Here is a 19,126-nt window from a genome sequence, read left to right as displayed (position 1 = left end):
GTCTAGAGGTGTGAAACCTCCTCTTTGTTCACCAGACTCGTGTACCATGTGTATACATACCCCAGACACACACGTGTCTGGAGCAGTAGCTTCGTTAGTTTAGCTGTGCCATCGTCTCGGGTCAATCGTGTGTGAAGGGAGATTATGTAATCAACAACTGAATAATGAACATCAATCTGTCCATGCAAGCATATCGTAATCATCGGTAAAAAAGGCGACGAGAATAGCCAAAATCCTTTCAAAAGAAACTTGATTGCAACAAAATAATTACGGATACAAATTTCTAATGCTACAATTCTTTGAATAACTAGATACGTCAAAACATCAGAGCTATATCAATTTTTTTAATTTTTGACTGCAAAGTCGAATTTATTTTGTAATGCTTTTTAAGGTAATTCGATTCCTGTTGATCTCATAACCTTTCTTCCGCATGTTGAATAAGCAAATTAATAAAATAATGTTAAATATGTCGCCTTAATTATAGTTATATTATGTAAGTACAACAAATAATTTTCTATAATATCAAACTGCTGGTTTGAACATATTTTATTGTATAAACATATACAAATGGTTCGAACACAAGTTCTTACAACTTACGAGGTTCTTACCAAGTATAACAATTTACAACTGTATAGTAGTTTACAATGGAAAGTACATAGAAATGGATATTACTAATATAGTTAAGTTATTGAACAAACGTACATGTATAAAAAGTTCTGTTGAATTTGGTTTAGGCAGTAAAATTGAAGTTACACGAATCTGCCACAATCTCTTATAAATCTCTGAACAGCTAAAAAAATATGTTGGTTTAAATTGACACTCAGAGATTCGTCTCCCCACAAAAGTAAATGACAATTAATAATATTAATTTGATTTAAGTTCAAAAGGTTTGAAAAAAAAAATCAAACTGCTAGCATTCATGCCATAAATACTCCATTTCATAGAGCTTTATTTGTGATGCTGAATTAGTAAATATATTATAAATTCCTATATATTTGCTTTGTTTATCTGTGTATATTTATTATTCATCATGTTCATGTCGTTATGCATGTACATGTATATCGAGAAGGTCATTAATTGTGTACACAGCACACAAGTCAGTGTTTTTGTCTAGATTTTTGTTTACTCTCAAGTTACTTAGCTTGTGATTAATTTTGCTCTCAATTATAAACTTGTATTAGTTATGAAGAAATTTTGGAGAAAAATCAGTGCCGCGAGCGTGATTTGATCCCAAGGTAGTACAATAGTGCTACTTACATCGCCCTCCGCGAAGCCACTGCGCCACTCGCGCTTTAATTGTACGTGGGTTTTTTTTTTAATATAAGGTAAGACTATCTTTTAAAAAAGGAAATAAACTGAAAATCAATAAAAGTAAAGCTAATTTTTTCCTCGGATTAATATATTCTTAAAAATATAGAGTATTTCACCCCTTGTTATGGTTCTTTATTCAAAATTTGAATAATTACTTTTTGATGTTTTATAGTACTACCAGGGACATTTATGTATATCACCGCCTGACATGGAATGCACCGATCCAGTTTTTTTCCTTGGGGAGGAGGGGGGGGGGTGGGTTGGGTTCGGAGTGACATTTTAGTTTGCCAGGGGGTCAGAGGCATATTTTCGATATTTCTTTATGTAAATTTAAATTTTCAAGGGGGTCCGTCCGGTCAATGATACGCGTTTTGTCACTGCCGGTTTGATACCCAGCTTAGCATTAGCTTTGAAATTCGTTATCATTTATATGTTCTAATTAGAAACCAATGATATTTTTTTCATTATAGCCGAAGCACTTGTTCATTCTTGAAAATGATTCTCAAAATCATGCATGTATTGCATTTAACTTGGTTTTACACGAAATAATTTAATTGAATGATCAGCCCAAATTTGTGGCATCCCGTTTAATACATGTTAAGAAGCCCGATAATTAACAGTGTTTTAATAATGTTTACATTCACGTAATAAAAACCGTGTTTGATTTCGTAGAGACGGAAGACCTTAATGATAAGTGTTCGGTAAAAATTTCTCGCTTCTGAACTTCCAGTAAAAAAAAAATAAGAACGCAGAACCTTAAAAATGGATGAAAAACAATCCAAAATTAATATAAAGATTCACAATTCACTCCTTGTATGTGCCAAATTTCCATTTTATCATGCAACTTAATAAACTGGTTCACAGCCAGTTTCCAAAACTCGGAAGTGGAGTGAAGACAAACGAGGGGAATAATTTTGCTATCATTAGCAGTAAGTATATGTATGATCTTAATTATTTTCTTCATCCAATTTTAGCCTCGAGCGAGTTCACCTGTGTCACGTGTTTCTGTTCAATCTGGTATCTGCTCGCACGTGTCTTACACGTGTATCTATCCATTCTTTGTAGAACAATAGGGTGCTAATTAATATACACAGACTGACACCTGTAGATACTGCCATGTGAATTGGTAGATGCTTTAGGACAATGGGATAGTAATTAGGTATACACAGAATGTGTCTCCTTGGTCAGTTGACTTATATCTATGAGAAATTCATGATGAACACAACAAAGACTTTTAATGCTACATGTACACAGCTGGCACATGTAAAGCTTATTTGTAATTGACTTCAACACAATATTTAAAAGTAATTTAAATGATATTATAAATAAAATGAATGTGCAAGTAATAAAATGTTGAAAGAGTAGATTATCATATATAGTCAATGTAATACAAATCATTGCATTCACAAAACTATATGCATTGATCTATATTGATAAAGTTTAAATACAGTTTTGTTAATACACTTGTATTATTTTCATTTTAAGTAAATATTTATAAGTAATATGAACAGATCCATATTTCAATTTTGTCATTAGTACAATTGGCAACATTTAAAAAAACATTATATAGTCTGGCATCATGTCTATTATAGACAGTTGTGCACTGTTGCATTCTCTCATTTGGGGGGGGGGGGGTGAAGACTTTTTTCAGGAACCGTTTCTGTCGTTATAGTCAAATTATTTTACTACTCCTATTACAAAGTAAACTAATATGTCAACTTATATTCTTCCAAAAATATTATACATGTGTATAAAATTATCAATTATTAATGTCTTTATGCAAAGCATATTTTTACCAAAAATTATTAATTTGATGTAATATATATCATATACCATATGATGATTGTAAAAACTTGAATAACTTAATTGAATGAGCTGGACATCTAAGATAGTCTTACCAATTTTTATATAAGTCCGTTGAATGATTTAAGTTATATGTAAGTAAGTAAATCATTTATTATTGTGACATGTGTATCTTTTACAACTGAGTAGTATACAATTACATAAATCAAACACCTGCCCATTGGACCTATGATAAGTCACTGTTAACACTAAGTTATGATTTTATACATGGGCAAGAACTTAATTTGTCTTAATTAGAATGCAGAATGAATAAAATTTGCAGCTTGTCTTGGAAAATTACAAATGAGAGTTTGAATTTAGAAACTAGAGAAATTAGAGAGATTATTTGGAAAAATAACAATTTGATATAGTTTTTTTCTGAGATTGTAATCTAAGTTCATTTTAGAAGAAATTGGAATGTGTCCTCTACATGTATTTCGTCTACAGAGTTTTCATGTTCACCCTGAAATTGTGCAGTCTCTATTTTCAGGGGTAGTATACCCCACACCGAAACTGTGCCATTGTTGATCTAGCTAACAATATGTTTAGGAATGTTCATTGAGATGTTATTTTCTAGGCAAACATTTTCCTTTGATAGTTTGTATGTTCTTAATTTAGGAGTATTTAATGTGGATATATCCATTTGCCATCTTAGTTCATGTTCTAACGGCTGTTTGCTAATAAAATGAGTTCATATATACATGAAGTACATGGGGGCATATTTTCATAGGTTGCCAGCTAGTATATCTACATCATCTCATCTAGAATTATAGACATTGTGCTTTTATGAATAGTCCTTGTCACACTACTACATGTACATTTTAATACGTGTATTGTCAAACAACCATTTATGTACATGATATACCATATGACTGCCCAGAAAGACAACAACTTCAGTAAATAATGAGTAACATAAATACAAGGCTTTTAGATTCTAAAACATCTTGTCAATGAATAGAAGAATTAAGTCGATCAGAAATAATTAAGTACTACATGTAGGTAACTGCAAGTTAAAAATCAGAATTAATCCTTTAAAACCTATGGCCAACAATTTTCAGAGAGAGAGAGAGAAAGAGAATTTAAACATACCCGGTATATATAATCATGTTCATAATTAACTTTGAAACAAACCGAAATCATTCATTAGGAGAGAGAGAGAGAGAGAGAGAGAGAGAGAGAGAGAGTTGTTGAACATTAGGGTTCACTGGTACATGTTCATAATTAACTTTGAAACAAACCGAAATCATTCATTAAGAGAGAGAGAGAGAGAGAGAGAGAGAGAGAGAGAGAGAGAGAGTTGTTGAACATTAGTGTTCACTGGTTAAAAATACATGTACCTGGTATGTATTCAGAGCTTTATTTAAGCTCATTGAGCATTGTTGAGTAGTCAGTATTAGGAAAAATATAATATGTAACATAACTATTGAATAAACATTTAAGTGTTTGTAGTATAACCTCACAATATCCATAAAAGTACCACTGAGACCAACATAATACAACTGCATAATAAATAAATGTTATTTAAGAAATTAATGGGTTCTAGCCTCTGATCCGCCATTCAGTAAATATTTTAAAACAATCTTGACTTATAAATGTCAATCATATAATAATGATTCCAATATAAGTCAGATGAGCAAATCTAATATTTTGAGGCTGTATGAGCTATAATTTTTGAGAACCTTAAATTTATCACAATGATGGGACCCAGTTCATTTAACAGGCATGGGACAATGACTTTTTTCATAAAGGAAAAGCATGGGACAAAAACTTCCTTAGTATTAATTTAGTACCCATTGGGTGAACACTTTTTTAAAAATAAGTTACAATTCCCAACTCAAGAGGAACAATTAATATCTTTAAACTAATTATTTTATTTAAAAAAAAAAAAAATTAGGAGGGGGTTACTCCCATTATTATCCAAAACTGTCTGACTTGCTCTCTTTAATTTACACTAAAATTCTATGAAAAGATGAAATTAGAAAGCTTATGCAATTCTGAGAAAAAATATGCATCATATTGCCAATTCTATTGAGGTTTAAGAAAAATATAGCCATTTAAGTGAACCTACCATTTCCCCACTCCTCTATTTAACACAGATTCATGGGGCTCTCCTTTAGTAAAACATATTAATTTAATCTTTTAGACATCAATTGTTGTTCAACCTCCTTGAATAAGAAACCTTATTCAGTACTACATACATCTACATAATATTACCTTGATAAATTAAAGCATCAAATCACTTAGAAATACTCTTACATGTATTACACTCCCCGTATTTTGATTGTCAGAAAAAGCATTTATAGTTTGAAATATTTTACCTAATACATGTATTATGAAACTTGTTGCAATTTTCTTGGGTCATTTCTTACACATATTTGAAATAATCATCACTGAGGCTAAGAAATTGCTCTTTTTTGGTAAATTGGATGACTTGTAGCATTTTTATTCACAACTAGACATGCCATCCTGCATGTGTTTTTTTTTTTGTTTCCATGAAAATGGAAGTTAACAATCATATTTAGTGAATATCTTATCTATTCTGGTTTCTAGTCTCCTTTTGATAAACAGTAGGACCTGCAAGTATGATATACCTACCTTTAATTTAAATAAAATTAAAACACACCAGGGTTACGCTGGAGATGGATTATAAGAATTTCATGAAAAATGTTCAGTTTTTACATGTATTCTACATTTTTGACGCATATATATATACAATAAAAGGGTAAAAATATGTTGATTCTTGTTCGTTTCAATAGTAGTACTGTAATTATAGTAGCTAGATGTTATTTGAAGGTCAAGTGTACCTTTACATATCATACATGTATACGTAATGAAAGAAGGGAGATGATTTTTTAACTAATGTAAAAACATCTTAAATATCACTTTTGCACAGGATACACACACTTGGGTTTTTAAGGTTGATACTATAATAACTACATTTGTTTACATGTAATTACATTTGTACTACATTTGAAAGAAATTATTCTTTAAAAAAAAATGGGTTTATAATTTGTCAGGTTTCTTATTGGTATTTCATAAAACCAGAGAGCAACTTCACTGCAGATTTATAAATTTAAATGATTAAATTGATAAAAACTGTTTTAAAAGTATTAATTTATTCTTATCTCAGTAATTAACTTAAGCCTATAAATTGTCATCAGAATAGGAAATTCCAACTTTCTGGGTAGGCCAAATTTTACTCAAGTGGTGGCCATTCTACACATGTAACCGAAGAGGGAGTATTAATAAACTCTCCTTCTGTATGTATATAAAAATAATTGTTTACATTGTACCTTTTGTAATCAAGTCTCCCAAAAGAAGTTTGGAGACATTGTTTTTGACCGCTAGCCGTTTCTTCTTTTTCTTCTTTCTTGCCTCTGAACTTGTCCATCGCTTTTCTCAGAGATGGCTGCATGAACAGAGTTGTACACAACTCTAGATCTAGAATATGATAGGCCTGCATACCCTGTTTTAAATTTTAAATTTATTGTTTTTAAATTGGGGTTGGGCAACTATAGTTTTGGGGGTCAAATAGGGGTGGGGTCTAACACTGAATCCGTAGGGAAAAATTATACACTATATTGTAAATGGTTATCACTTGAAAACCGTTAAAGATATTGACATGGATTTTTCAAATGCTAAATATATTGAGTGTTAATTATGGTCAATACATGGTACATTATAGATATGATCTCTGGGGACTATATATATTCCCCAACCCCGAGGTTTGGGAAATTACTTAATATTTAAAAAACCGTGACTCCTCACCCCTAAACCATATAAATTCTTGTTCCTTGTGCAATGGGGCATCATATGGTATATAGGTTATGGCCATATGGGGGTGGTTCCGTCTACCCCTGAAACAGGAAGTGCCCTAATTTAGATATCTCATTAAATTCCTATGAGATCCCCAACCCCAAACTACTTATATTCTTGTTCTTTGTGTTAAGGGGCATCAAATGGTATGTAGGTTATGGGCCCTGGGGGTTGTCCTGACCCCCATTGAACAGGAAGTGTCCAAATATCTCGAAAACGGTTGAGATCCCCACCCCTAAACCAAATGAATTCTTGTTCCTTGTGTCAAGGAGCATCAAATAGGATATAGGTCATGGGCCCCAAGGGTGGTCATGACCCCCCCCCCCCCCTTTGAACAGGAAGTGCCCAAATATCTTAAAAACAGTTGAGATCCCCGCCCATAAATCATATATATTCTTGTTCCTTGGGTCATGCCGGTTCACCTGATGTACAGTATCAAATCAAAATTTAAAACAAAATTGAGTCTCCTTTCAGCAGTGAAAAGTAAGAGTTTATAGGTTTACATAAACAGAAATATTTTCATTAATATTCAATAGAATTGGTAATTTTTGGTATTTATTTTCTCAGAATTTGTTAAATCTTATTGTTATAAGCTCTATTAAGTCATTTCAAGAAGAATATGTTATTGATGGTACATATAATTTAGCATGTGTAATTCATTAGATGGATATAATGACATTATCTAATAAATTAATACATTGGTTGTTTGAATATTGCTTTTACTAGACTATATGATCAGACAATTGAATCATAAGTGTTTAGTTAACCCCAACATACAATCAATCAAGATGATATATTTAGAGGACTTTTTATCCTCTGGGATAAAATATCCCAACATGGTCATTCATAGGATTTTAAATCCTATAAAAGCCTTTTATAGGATTAATTATCCTATCAACACCAAAGATGGGAGAAAAAATCCCATGGGAGTTTATATCCCACAAAGATTTTTTTCTCCCATGGGATTTTGGTGGGGTTTGAGATGGGATGAAAAATCCCACCAAAATCCCATGGGATTTTGATATTTGAGAGACAATTATAAGAAAACTAGAGCAATGTGTACATTCATGCTGACATGATAGGATCAAAGTAAAATGTCCCACCAAGATATATAAACAAAAGTAAGCTATGTCCAACGGAAAGGGTAGCTAAAAGCCCGGACCTTGTCATGTCCGGACTTAAATGTCGCACTGTTTTATACATGTCAACATTGTACATCTGATTAAATAATGCTAACAGTATATCTGAGTGCAAAGATAATACCACTAAACCTTTTAACTTTTGAACATGTAGAATATTCAAAGTCATTTGATAGCAAAAACACAGAAAATCTGTTTAAATCAAACTAGTGGTTTACATTTAATTTAATGCGCTGATCTACAGGAAGTCCAGGGGGAAGGGGGTTCCGGACCCCCTGGAAAATTCAAATAAGCAGAAATTTAAAACATAATTGTAAAAAATATGCATCGGACCCTTCCTTGCAAACTTGTTTTTTCCTCGGAACCCCCTCCCACCTCACCTCATCCCCACCCCCTTCTTGATCCGCGTATGAATGTTATCAATATTCGCCAACTATTTTCATAGATAAACATAATGTGTATTGCCTTTTTTTAGGACTTGTTCTGTATTTGTCAATTGATATTGGTCATTTTAAATCATATGAAAGGTATTTTTGTGTTTTATTTTATACACCAACTAGAGAAGTTTATTGAATAGTATTACTTTTGGAAATTTTGGTAAGATGCGATCGAAACATTATGTTTTTATGTTTACAAGTGAATTAAAAAAAAAATTAAAAAGGTAAAACTTAAATATAAAAAAATGATAAAATATACATAAAAAAATGAAGGGACGTTGGGAAAGCCTATCTACTTTTTGCTTGCTAGCTTTAAAACCCTTATTTCAAATTTTTCTGTATATTTTATTTTGTTTTTTAAGAGAATTGTTAAATTGTATTTTAATGAAAAGTTATTAATATTTGAGGTTATAAATGACATATTGTTATGTATTTTGGTGTATAATCAAAAAAAAAAAAAAGACACCATGCTTTGTTTTGTTTACTGTTTTAAATATTAAAAAAATTGAGCTGACGCTCATTGAAGGATAAAATTTGAAATAATTTGAGGAGGGGTGGGGGGGGGGGGCAGTGACCTTCTAGGGTGTTGTATATATATTTTAAATATAATTCTTATTGCGTGGACCCTGAAGTCCACGCAGAAAATATATATGCGAGGTTAAACCGGATGCTATGGGGAAAATTCAGTCTGCGCATGAGCTAGCCTGGTTCCTGTGCTTAATGCACTCGGAACTACTCGGATGTCTCGCGTACTCGACATTAATTGTATGGAGCGTAGCGGAATCAGCCGAGGATTGCCGATTGGTGCTTATTGGGTAGCTCAGGGAACCAGGCTAGCACAGGTTTATTTAAATCGGGATCGGGATTCCATGCCATATGCACATGTAAGTTTAAAGGCGCTGTAATTGTAAAGTTGTCGGTAAACATTACAGAAACAAAGTATTCCTTTTAAAGGAATGATCGGCATGTGATATACACTGTCAGTATTATGAAATAAGGTAATTTCATGCCGAAACTACAACATGCATCAAATAGCTTAATTTGCAATGTTTTGTTGTTTTCCGAGTACACATATTGTAGCTGAACTTTACTTTTATAGATGGCGAGGCTAGAGTACTTCCCGATTAAAATTATTTAAGCATTTAAGTATGATTGAATAATTATGTGACTGTATATAATACATGATTGAATAATTATGTGACTGTATATAATACATGATTGAATAATTATGTCACTGTATAAAAGTTTAAATCTCAAGAAAAATGCATCAAAATATGAAAAAGAGTTACACAAAGCTGTCACTGCATAGTTAACAAAGTAGTGCAAAGCGTAATGTGTGCGCAAATAGTAGAATTCGCCGAATGCCTGATACTATACATGCAATCTTCATTAATATCTAGATCATAATTATTTTAGAAGTATGAACCCTTTAAATTCTGAGATTAAAATTTAACTAAAATAGATAGAATTTTAAGGCTTTCACGTTTTCGATGGAAACACATGCAAATGGTCCACGTATTGCAGTCCTTTTTTAAAGGACAGCAACTTGTTTCTTTCATTTACTTTTTTAAATTTATATGGATGCATTTTAAAAACAATTTTTACTTAAAGCTAGCTTATTAAGTTTACATTTCTTGTTTTTAGAGAATATCAAATGTCTACCAGCAGTAGATTGAGTGAACGGCAATTGTTGTATTATTCATATTGACAACGAAATCTATTACTTTTACTAAAATGTAATATTGTGTTTCCTAGCTGAATAGTTCCGTCTTCCCATAAACTAGAGTTATCGTTACTGAAATAGTCATTTTCTCCTTATGGCAAGTATGCATCACTTCCGGTTAATCAGTGCAATATTTTATAATTAGGAGTTTTCTTACATTAAAAACATTTGATGATACTTGAATAACCAAACAGAAAACATTAAAAGTTATCTGGAATTTAGAAAAAAAGTCAGCTTACATCTACCGAGTATTATTCCCTCTTGCGGAAACTTTTAGTTAATTCATAGCTAAATAGAAATAGCCAGACTTAATTTAAATTTTTACGACCCGTTTATCGATTGGTCGATATCTTCTGCAACTGAAACTGACAGGACTGAAATCTACATCCTCCGTTTGTCGATTGGTCGAAACCTACAGCGACGTAAGAAAAATCACGGATTGCACGAAATAATCATGATGATGTCAGATTCAAATGCCCATAGGAGACGATTTGGCTTTATATTTAACTAACGTACTGATGTACATTAACAGTAATTTAGTGAATTTTACTTCCTTTCTACAATCAATTTATTGATTTGATAAAAGAAAGATGTAAATATAAATAATAAAATGCTTTCTGTCATGAAGGTAGCGCCCCCTGCCCCCGCCCCCCCCCCCCACCCCCGCATACACTTTTTTAAAGTAAGATGTTTGCTCTAGCCCCTTTAGCTGCATTTATTCGATATGTCATGCTTTCATGAAAAAATATACACTCGGTGGGTATCATATAGCTAGGCCCTGACGGTCATCAATTCAGACAGTTGTATTACAGTCATGCAGGGTTTTATGTTTATGTTAATTATGAAACTGTGTTATTATAGTTAGTTATATTGACAATTTAATATAAAATAATTTTATTATAAAATATTAATAAACTATTTTTAACTTAAGAATTATTTTTCTTCTTTAAAACAATTTTTAATAAAATACAATTTCAGTTATTCAAATCATCACAATTTTATGAAAATGAACATGCATAAAAAGCATAGTATTGCAAAGTAATGCCATGTAATTACACTAGATTTTGAAAAGTGATGCATTACATTACCATTACTTGTAATGCTAAATTTGTGGCATAACACATAACTTGCATTACTTTGAAAACCTGTAATACATTACAATGCATTACCATTACATTTAGCATTACCCCAAACCTGGTGTAAATTGTCAATATTGTCTTATGAGAAAAGAAAAAAAATTCTAATCGAGAAACCGTTTATCAAGTTTAGCTGAGAATGCAAAGGGTTCTTTCTTAAATATATCACATTGAGCTAATCAAGGTTTAAACAGTCATTTACTGCAAATAAAAGTATCAATCATTTTTTTTATCATAAATTCTGAACAATTTTTTGTCAAAGTGCGTTAATATCGACGATATCAATGCACTTTGAAATTTTTTTTTTTTCAAAGTGTGTTGACTTGGTCCCAAAATTAATGCACTTTGAAAAATGTTTTCAAAGTGCGTAATTTTTCAAAGTGGGTTGTAACAATCCAGCCATGCCCATATGATTGATTTACACGTCCACCTCTCCGGGTGCTACAATGTACACGTATCAGCGGCGCTCTCCTGAAACCAATGCACTTTACTGAAGCAGCCCCCCTACCAAACTTCTTATCGCAGCAAATATTTTTCATTAATTTTCATATAAAAAATTATGCCACTTTTTTGGTTGGGAGCATGTAACAAATAAAAGTGAAAGGAAGGAAATGAGCTATAGATACAGTACGCTACACCCCCCCCCCCCACCTTACACACACGGATTAGGATTTACACGATTTTGAGAGGTTGTAATCTTCCTCTTTTTTATCTTTGGCTTGTCAAGATGTTTTGAATGAGTATTCTCCTCCCACTTCTTTCAATCACGATGCAACCTGCCTGATGGTACAATTAAACGCGCTCGTCAAATCTTAAGTCTGAATGTTTTTGAAGTATTACAACATACTATAATTGCACAATTGTCTTATTATATTGACAATCTACATCCATAACCGATTAAACAAGACAACAGACGTTTATTTCAAACATTTGTTTATACTGGTTACATACATGTAACATACCTGCTTTAATAGAGAGATAACTCATGTTACGAACGATACGCAAGGTTTTGAAAATCCCGTTTGACATTAAGGTACTTCACTACACAAAGACTTATACTTTTTATGACACTAGGTCACAAGATGGCGATTTAAATGTTTTGATAAACTGTTTGTATCAATCGATTCAGATGTGTATCGCCATAGCTCAGTGGTTAAATTATCAGGCTTGTGAACCGCAGATCAAAAGCCTGGGGCTTCTGTTCATGTCTACTAGATAAAATTTTTGAAAATATCATTTTTATCTAAAATTACACATTTTTTTTTCGCCTATTTGACACATATATTTTTTATCCATCATGCTTTCTATCATAATCATGTAATTTTCTGCTGATTTGAGAAACTATTGCAAGGTGTAGTGGGGAACATTAAGCACTAACAGGTGAAAGCATGTTGTTCATTTAAAATAAGCACATTATGGGATTAGTTTTTTACGAACAAATTATTCATACATTGATTATATTAACCTTATCATTGTTATTTAATGACAACCATACATGTCCACAATGATACACAGAAAAGTTGCTTTTTTGGTCAATCTTTATCTCAAGGATAGATGTAAATATGCATTATGTTTTGTTCTTAGTGTATTTATATATATGTTCACAATATGCAAGTTATTTTCAACACGTACATTGTATGTAAGATTGCCAAATAATGATGTGGACATAAGGTTAATATAATAATATGAGTGTATAAAACATTCCAATTTTAACATTGATGGCCCTGTTTATACCGTAAGATACCGTGTATACTACAACATACAACAACTCGTATTGCATTACACATTCCCAACATTGGTTTAAAAATATTGAGAGGAACCCACTTTTCATATTCATAGTATCAATTAAAAAAAATAATTATTATATATATTTTCAATTTGAAAGTTACGAATGTGCTCGTTTTGATAATGTATTCCAAGCAATTATCAAGCTTTTACCCAAACCAACAACAAAATGTTGTCTTAATTTTTAAGTACAATACTTTGACTATGTTGAAATACACATTTACAAGAAATTTTTGTACTTGAACATCAAAATAGCTGGAATCAAATAAACGTTATGCAAGTTTAATACAATGGTACATTAAAATTTTGTCTTACTTTTTAAGTTATTGACAAAACTACTATTTATTTGCAGGTAAAAAAAGGAATATTAATCTAATCAGAAAAGATTTAGTTTAAATTGATAACCATTGCCTAAATGTACGTGTGTAATGCAACATTCTCAAAAAATCAAATGGTATGATACAGTCATGGTATTACTTATATGCGAGCATCTTGACATATTGTTGATTCTCAATTGCTTACTTTATGGTCCCTTGACAATTTTTGGGCCCCTTCGGGGGTTCAAAGTTTGATGTATGTTTATGGATATATCAACAATTGCTTATGATCTTCTTGAGAACTGCAGTACTCAATATGTGATATGACTATGAAATCAATCTGCTACACAAAGTACCTAATATTTAACATAAGAATACCAGGAGAAAAAATTAGATATCTATCTAAAGAATCTTTTTTACTACATCATCCAGATAATTTGTACTTGACTCCATACATCTGAATTCATTACGCCAATTGTTGCCCTAGTGAACGATGCATGTGGCCATTTTGTCTCTTATTACAAATGTCTATGTCATGTCTAAGTCTGATATGGATCTTATAGTCTGTTTATGAAAGGAGGACTAATCTAAGCTAAAATATCATTCATTGTCGTTAACTAGGTTGTTATCAATGCAAAATCTTTATTATCCAATTATTTACGACACTAACCCGAGATGTAAACCTGTCAAATCTCGATGTTGCGCACAGGCCTCTAATCCGTATGCTGAATGCAAAAATGTACAAAATTGATATCCAATTGCATATAACAAATCTATATCTATAACTAACAAAACTCTAAAACACATTCAAAAGGCGCTGATCAGAAAAAGATCACATTAACACATTTATCAGTCATTAACAAAATACCACTAGTATACTAATTGTTCTTGGACAATTAGAGGTCTTTCCACCTTATTATGTTTTATGTTTGGAACATTTTTGTTTCAAGAGAATCGATGAAATGCTATCCCTGCGTTACTTCATGAAAAAAAAGTCAAAAGATATAGCATGATTTGTTTAATTGACATTGACCTTTGACTTTTATGTTATATTTATTGGCAAAAGTCAATTGTTCATTTTCAAGTGGTCCTATGTGTCTACGATGTATGAACCAGAAGTTGAGTGTTTTTAACAAAATTAAGAAACTTTCAGGGCCAAATACTGCTTTAAAGAATATCAGATCCATTAGATATGAATAAATAAAAAAATCCTTAAAGCCTACTAAAGATATTGGTAAAAGTTTCAAGTCTCTATTTCTTATGTTTTAGAGAAGAAGCGATAACAGCCATTCATATAATAAGGGCAATGACTATAACTGTATTAAGATGGGGACTAAGGGGTTACATTTTGAAAAGCCTTAAGAAATCCTACTATATTCTTTTAAAAAAATCTATACAATCCTAAACAATAGAGGTATGAGAAATCAATAAATAAATTTAAATCATTTTAATTGGCCAACGTAGACGCCACCATCCCAAGTGGTCAGATGTCTATGATAAAGTTAAAGCTGACATGAATTCATAAAAACGCATTATTTCCCCTTTATCTCCGACTGCCGCCATATTAGTTGTCGATTTCTATTGTTCTGTTCATCGCTACACCCCCTATATAAGGCCGAGAGGACTATTCATGCTTCACTGCATTCAGGAATTTCATACACCCGAACACGTTACCTTGGACAAAATGACACATAGAAAAGCGTTTTGAAGAATAATAATATGATATCCACTGCACTGGCAAGATATAGCCAATAAACGACGAAACAAGACAGACTGAAATCCAGGCGCAGATACTTACAAAATTCCTCGATAATTCTGGACCGTATTCCTGTGTATGTTATAACATCGCACATGCGCAAACTACACACTGTGGCAGATCGAGCAATGTCAATGATCCCATGGATTTTAGAAACGGAGCGTTTTTGCAGGAATGGATGTTACGTTGTTACTTTCTTGGATTTACTATCATTTAGCTACTGTGTTGGATGTAGTGCCGCTGGGGTTTTCAAAAAGATGCAGACGTTATGCACTCTGTATGAACGACAAACGTGTTCGATGTGCATACGAAGTAAGGCAGCACTGTCAGTGCAAAAATTATATGGATACCTGCGAAATACTTTCAAAGAATAAATATTTTTTTGTATTTCATTGATTGTTGTTTCCTTAATTCTTTTATTACAAACATTTTACTACAATGATATGATTATGCATTTAGAAGTCGGTGCAACCTGAATGCCTCGATCGGAAAGCAACCGATTGTAACTTTCTCAACCGGTATATATACCCCAGTGGCAGTAGAGGAGCGATCGAAAGAAATATGCTTTTATGAATTCATGTCAGCTTTAAGAAAGTTTCAGGGGCAATTACTGCTATTAAGGGACATCGGATCTTTTGAATATTAATAAATTGAATGGGATTCTTATAAGTAAACTAAAAAAATTGGTTAAAGTTTCAAGCCTCAAACTCTTATAATTTCAGAGAAGTATCAATGACAAGTATTTCATAATCTGTGGGTTATCAGGTAAAGGGTGTGATAACCTTTAATGGTCAATTACACAAAAAAATGCTTCAATATATATATGGATACCTGCGAAATACTTTCAAAGAATAAATATTTTTTTGTATTTCATTGATTGTTGTTTCCTTAATTCTTTTATTACAAACATTTTACTACAATGATATGATTATGCATTTAGAAGTCGGTGCAACCTGAATGCCTCGATCGGAAAGCAACCGATTGTAACTTTCTCAACCGGTATATATACCCCAGTGGCAGTAGAGGAGCGATCGAAAGAAATATGCTTTTATGAATTCATGTCAGCTTTAAGAAAGTTTCAGGGGCAATTACTGCTATTAAGGGACATCGGATCTTTTGAATATTAATAAATTGAATGGGATTCTTATAAGTAAACTAAAAAAATTGGTTAAAGTTTCAAGCCTCAAACTCTTATAATTTCAGAGAAGTATCAATGACAAGTATTTCATAATCTGTGGGTTATCAGGTAAAGGGTGTGATAACCCTTAATGGTCAATTACACAAAAAAATGCTTCAATATATATATGGATACCTGCGAAATACTTTCAAAGAATAAATATTTTTTTGTATTTCATTGATTGTTGTTTCCTTAATTCTTTTATTACAAACATTTTACTACAATGATATGATTATGCATTTAGAAGTCGGTGCAACCTGAATGCCTCGATCGGAAAGCAACCGATTGTAACTTTCTCAACCGGTATATATACCCCAGTGGCAGTAGAGGAGCGATCGAAAGAAATATGCTTTTATGAATTCATGTCAGCTTTAAGAAAGTTTCAGGGGCAATTACTGCTATTAAGGGACATCGGATCTTTTGAATATTAATAAATTGAATGGGATTCTTATAAGTAAACTAAAAAAATTGGTTAAAGTTTCAAGCCTCAAACTCTTATAATTTCAGAGAAGTATCAATGACAAGTATTTCATAATCTGTGGGTTATCAGGTAAAGGGTGTAATAACCTTTAATGATCAATTACACAAAAAAATGCTTCAATATATTTAATAATAAAAAAGCTGTCCCGAGAAAAAAAGAGAAGAAAAAAATTAAAAAAATGAAGAATACAAAATGTATTTTACCTGCAAGGTGGAAAGACCTAAATAAACAAAACATGAATTGATGAACAAACAAACAAATCACTTAAGACATTGAGAACTTAGCTGCCGAACACAGTCTTTTCATTTGGGCTCTGTTTCGTCTTTAACAAATTTGAGAATTTTTTTTATTTCATCGACACCCATCAGGCATTCTGCAAGCTGTTTCCTCGTATAATCATCAAGTCGTTCCTTTAATTTCTCTTTTAGTAATTTTAAAGCTTGTTTTTTATATTCAGAAGTAACGGGATGACCTGTCGTACTTTGACTTGTTAAGCTAAGAACGTCGTTAATTTCTGAAAAATTGTCAGAACTTAGAATCGCATCTTCCAATGCACCACTTCTCCAAACAAATGTTTTTCGATCGGTTTCCAACCTCTTTAAATAATCTTCAAAATCATTTTTATGATTTTTCCAGAATTCTCCTGGTGCAGTATTTTTAAACTTTTCTTTCAAAGAATCGATATACAATTGAAAACTTTTTTCCTTTTTTCTCTTTTCCCAGAAGCTTGCTATCTTTCTTAAATTTTCTTTTTCTAATTCAGTTGCACTGTCTCCTTTTTTTGATTCGAAAACTCTTGTATATTCTTGTAGAGGTTTATTACGTAAATCAGAAATATTTTCAATCGAGAAGTCTGTTTCCAAGCCCTCAATATAATTTTTTAAGTCTTCATCTTTCTTTTCTTTTTGCCTAAAACTTATAATTTCATTTATTTTGGATTTTTTTCTTGCACTTGTTGACTTCTTCTTTTTTGACTTTAATGTCTCTATATATGTTTCAAAACATATCTCCTTAGTACGAAATTTAGCCGACTCTGTACAACGTATTTCGTCCTCCAACTTCTCTATATCTTCAGTATTCTTGCGTTTTCCCAAGAATGTTGTTTTCCTGTCTTTTTCACTTCCTAAAGCTTTGTCACGATCTAATAAACATAAACATGGTAGATCGATATATTCGCAAAATGCCTGTACTTTTTCTATGTTATCACAGCCCCCGATTGGAATAATTTGAATGGCAGTCATGTTCTCTGTTAAGTTATCTTCTTCGCTTTCCTTACTATTGCTAATTTCTAATTCAGTGCATTTTTCTTGGGTCAAAATAGCTTGCATTACATCTCTGTCAGTTGGCCCTTCCACTAAAAAAACCTTTGTTGCAAACAATAAGATTCTTAGGGTTTCAATATCAGACACTTTTGAGAGATCTGAATTATCTCCAACATTTAATACGGAACAAACATACGGTTTATGCAATTTATTTCGAATAAAGACATGTGTTTTATGAATACTAATGGTGTCAACGAAATATGGACTGTGTGTCACGACAATAATTGTCTTGTCGTGTCGGGCATTCTTGTACAAAACTGTTTTTAATCGTTCTATCATTTGAGGATGCATCCCTCTATCAGGATCCTCTAAACAAAGAGTTTGAATGCCTTTGTGCGCAAGTAACAAAGATACTACTTTGGCCTCAATTATTCCTTCTGATGTTTTCAACAAATCAAATTGAGGTCCATTATGTTGAACCATGATTTTTTCACCATCTTTCTCAAATTTGAATACTTCTGGATAAGTAAGGAAATTAAAAATGTTTGTCTCATCTTCTTTATTAATATTTTTCTCATATGTTTTGTCCGATAATAGTGTCGATATAATTTCGGCTCGTTTGCTGGCCTCTAGGTAGTTTTTTGCTTTGTGTTCTTTCCCAATTTTTTTACTTTTGGTCCACTGCACACTTCCTATCCCTCTCAGAGGAAAAGTAGCGATGAATTTTTCTTCAAGCAATTTCCAGTCTGGCTCATTCGAGGTTGACACATTGTTTGCTCCATTATTTTGCTTTATCTTCTTTAGAATTTCATCTATATTAGTTTGATCATCATTTGTGTTTAGAATTGATTCGATAACTTGCTTACCTTCCTGATTTTCAAAAGAAAATGTTTGCGTTTGGATTGTATCTGTGTCTGTCAATTTTGAGCGCATCAATGTGTAGT

This window comes from Magallana gigas, chromosome 6, assembly GCF_963853765.1.
Source record: "Magallana gigas chromosome 6, xbMagGiga1.1, whole genome shotgun sequence".
NCBI classification, from domain to species: domain Eukaryota; kingdom Metazoa; phylum Mollusca; class Bivalvia; order Ostreida; family Ostreidae; genus Magallana; species Magallana gigas.
Note: the sequence above shows the minus strand (reverse complement) of the source record.